This window comes from Elephantulus edwardii, unplaced genomic scaffold (assembly GCF_000299155.1).
Source record: "Elephantulus edwardii isolate Elephantulus edwardi_28Jun2011 unplaced genomic scaffold, EleEdw1.0 scaffold00009, whole genome shotgun sequence".
NCBI classification, from domain to species: Eukaryota; Metazoa; Chordata; class Mammalia; order Macroscelidea; family Macroscelididae; genus Elephantulus; species Elephantulus edwardii.
The window spans coordinates 34,910,601-34,914,641 of record NW_006399759.1 but is presented as its reverse complement, the minus strand read 5'-3'; the positions used below and the strand labels follow the sequence as shown (position 1 = coordinate 34,914,641).

The following is a 4,041-nucleotide window of genomic DNA, read 5'->3' as shown; positions in this document are numbered from 1 at the left end:
GGGAGTGAGATACCTCCTACCGTTCTTCTATTCTTAAGGAGTGCTTTGCTTATTCGGGGCTTTTTTCCATTCCATACGAAATGGGAGATTGCCTTTTCCATCTCGTTGAAGAATGGGGTTGGTATTTGTATTGGGATTGCATTAAATGTGTAAATTGCTTTTGTGAACCTTGTTATTTGTTAACCTCACAATCTGACTCAATTGAGCCCACTGCTTTAGTCACTGTATCAATCCCTTGGTTGAGGATCTTCCTCTCCTTCACCATCCCTCCACTTTTCCAAGTATGATGTCCCCCAAGGAATAGCCTCTCCTAGCAACATGCCCAAAGTATGTGAGTCAAAGCTTTGCCATCCTTGCTTCCAAATAGCAATCTGACTTCACTTTATGGTATTGGTGAATATTGACTGTACAATGAACTGTCAGAAGAATGATCAAATCTCTCTTGGAAAAAGTAGAATGCCCCTTAGGTATTTGCTTGGTAAAGTGGTTGCTTAGTGAAGTGGAGGTTCAATGAAAAACAGGAAGACCTTCAAAGAGGCGAATGGACAAGGTGAAGGCATAATGAACTTAAACATAGCACTGGCCGTGAGGCTAACAAACACTGGACAGTGTTTTGTTCTGTCGTACATGGTGTCGTTGTGAGTTCAGATTGATTCAATACCACCTAACAATAACTTTGTCGGACGTTTCCTATACTTTTATTTCTCTTGCCCTGTGCTCAGGAGTCCTGGTGGTGCAGTGGGTAAGCTCTTGGCTGCTAACCAGGATGTAGTGTGAACTCTGCTACTTTAAATACTGTCAGCCTTAACCCTTTGGGATCTATATAGCCTACAGGATTGCTGTGAGTCACACTAGAGAGTAAAATGGCTTTGGCTCCATGCTTATTGTTCTTGGCCACCTTGTGCTCCAGTTCACAGTGATCTCTGTAAAGACTATTTAGGGTTAGAGCCGCCTTTCCTCGTGATGGGCAGACTCCAGAACCCTGGAAAGTTGGCTAGGTTCCTCCTGAAGGTTCAGGTCCTCTAGCTGCCTCAGTTCGCAAACCTCACCGGTTAAGAATTCGGTACCCTTGCCCCACCCTGAGCCCCAAGGCTGCCTGAGCGCCCCTCCCCACTCTCAATGCAGCTGGAGCCAGACCCCGGTGGGACTGCAGTGGGCGCAGGAACCGTGTTTCACCTTCTGCCCAGGTCGACACTAGGTGGCGTCTCCGAGAGATTCCACCGGATGGCGAGAAAGCGAGCAGGGAAGGAGGTGGCAGTTGGGATGGGAGATTGATGTGCGACGCCATCCCCTCCTGGGACTTTGGGGCAGAGTCACAGAGCAAGCTTCAATCTATGTCTCCCCGATCCACTATGTCCCCTCAAGGCGCACAGCTGTAAATGACCTGGGTTCTCCAAAGGCTCATCCTGTGCAGACGCTAAGAAGCCGCCTGTGCCCTCGACTTGTGGCCCTCTAGAAACTTCGGGGTGGGCAGCGTGTATACTGAGGTGGGACAGGGGTGGGGGTGATTTGCTGGAAGGAACCTCCAACAGAAAACCGAAGAAAGTGGTATCTACCCAGTGGACACGGCGCACCTGGACCAGCCCTGTGCTTCTTGGCTCCTGAGGGGCGGGGTTTCCTGCATTCCCCGAGAGTTCTACCAAGTCGGGCGCAGGGACCCGTCCAGTGCACAGCGAGGGATCGGGTGGCTCCACCGCTGATCAAGCTTCACTGGGGAGGCGGGGACCTGGGGTCGTGGGGCACGGCTGGGTCCTCGTCCTTGGTGGCTGAGTAAAAGCCGGGCGCAGCGGAGAGGGGGCGCTGGCGGCGATCCCAAACTGGAAGGAGTGGGGCTGGTGGCGGCCTTCGACAGCTCCCTGTGTTGGGGCGAAGGTACGCCGCTCGCCTTTGGCCGGGCTGCCTCGTGGGTCTGGGCGGGCTCTGCGCTCCACCTCCTACCGCGCGCTGCGGACCCTTCCCCAGCCGCCGTCGGCCCGCGGCGCAGCCCACCGCCCGGCCCTTCTCTGCGGCCGCCCGGAAGACCCGGAGAAGTGGACTCCTGGGGGCGGCGTGTGTCAGAGGTCGAATCCTCCTCCAGCACCCTCACTCCGCGCGCTCCAGGCTTTGTTAAGCACCCTCGACTCCGGCCCAAACCCGGGGAGTTGTGAGCCTCTTGGCTTGGAGATCGTACTCGCCCCCCGACGGCGGCTGCGGTGTTCGGGTAGTCGGAGGACACTCTCCGCGAGAGGACAAAGGGGGCCGAGGTAAGACTGGGTCTCAGGACTGGTCACCTGGCGGAGTGCAGAGGGCACTGGGGCTACGGGAGTGCATCTGGACCCCCATCCGGGCGGCCAGGCCCGCGCGCGGCTGCTCGGGCCGGTTCCAGCGCCGCGGGTGGTGGCGGCGCTACACCGCGCGGCACTGTGCAGGCTGCCGGCTCCGACCCGGCTCCCGGGCACGTGAGCTTGCGGCGCAGCCGGTGCAGGGGACGCCGCTGGTGCACTCGCGTCCCAGCGCGCGCACTTCCCGAGCACTCTTAACTTTTTGAGCCTGGCTCCCGGGAGTGAGGTTCGGACTTTCCTGAGTGTAGCTCCCTCCCCTGTGAGGGTCCTGGGGTGCTGCTGGTCCTAGATGTGCAAGGGTGTGTTTGTGTGTGTCGGGCTAGAGTGGTGGTGGTGAGAGCAAGCGTGCAAACGTGCAAACGAGGGCGCACGAGCGAGCTCGGGAGAGTATGGGAATTAGAACGCGGACTTAATTCTGTGCTTCGCACATGATAAGCTCTTAATAATTTAAGTGCTATTAAAAATTACAATGATGGTACAATGGTATAATAATCATTATATGGAGGTTATGTGAGTGTATTTGTGTTTAGGAAGGTTGTTTGGAGCCTGAGGTGGGAGCCACGTAGCTTGCAGCTCTTGGAACAGCGTGTGGATTTTGGGGGAAATGGGGCTTTTTTCCAGAACCGTCTTAGCTTGGGCTTTGGAGGGGCGCTTATTTGTACAAAGGCTAATTTCAAGGGGAAGTGGGGGCTTAGGAAATGATTTCAGATTTGGGTTTAATTGCTGCTTTAAGTCACAGAAGTGTGTGTATGTGTGTGACTTCGTCCCCACCAGGATGCCACAGGGGAGTCTGATAAGGGGTGTGGAGGCCCAGGAGACCGCCATTCAAGGAGAAGGAGGCTGGGCCATTTTGCTGTCAAGCCGCTTTTGATCCTTGGTCAAGAGGACCACCAGAAAAGGGAACTGCTTAATTTGTATACTGAAGCATGTCTTTAAAAACTTTTATTATAGAGTTAAGTGTTACTTCGGGGCTTGAAAGGTTTTTTTATTATGCCTTTAAAACAATAAACGTGTAAATGTAACTTGGATAAAAACTTTTCTTCCTAGCCAGAGTATTTTAACTTCTGCTTTTAACATTGAGTGCTGGACAGGGGGAAAGGTGGAGGTTTTGGAGGGAAATCGGACTATCATTTTATGCAAAAATTGTACAAATGCAATTGTGCTTTTAGTTTGCAGCACTTTAGGCATGGAGATCTTAAAGGAAATTAGATCTCTGTTTTCTTAGGGTTTTTTAAATCTCTGGACAGATTTAAATTTTTTCTTATAACCAATATCTTGATTCCATAGTGTTGTTTTTAGACATTTTTTAATGAAAATGAAATTTCTAGGGAACAAAAGCCAAATTTAGAGTGGCAGCAGTCACATGAAACATAGTTGAGATGTTCCCACAAGTCTTTCACTGTGAACATCTGCTTCATTTAAAGTGTGCTGTACAAGCTGTGACATTTTAATTCCTCAACAACAGTGGGTGTTGTGTTTTGCAGCTCATCTCAGGATGCGAGTCTTTTATAGAATAAGAAGTAAATATATTCAGTTTTACCTTTCATTTTTAGACATTTTCAATAAATGGCTCAAAATGTTCTTAATTAAGGAAAATAGCGAGTTTGAATGGTATTTGTCATCTCTTACTGGTTAGGTAATTTGAAGATACAATTTAAATATCTGTATTTTTATTTTGCAATTTTAAAAATAGGGGTATTTATAATGTCATAGAGTCAGC

At 50.7% G+C, this 4,041-nt stretch overlaps 1 pseudogene; it reads right to left on the bottom strand.

Moving 5' to 3' along the window:
* The window catches only part of LOC102854998, a 47,820-nt pseudogene extending 46,532 nt beyond the window's left edge, over nt 1-1,288 (bottom strand).
* Nucleotides 1,289-4,041: the final 2,753 nt, after the last annotated feature.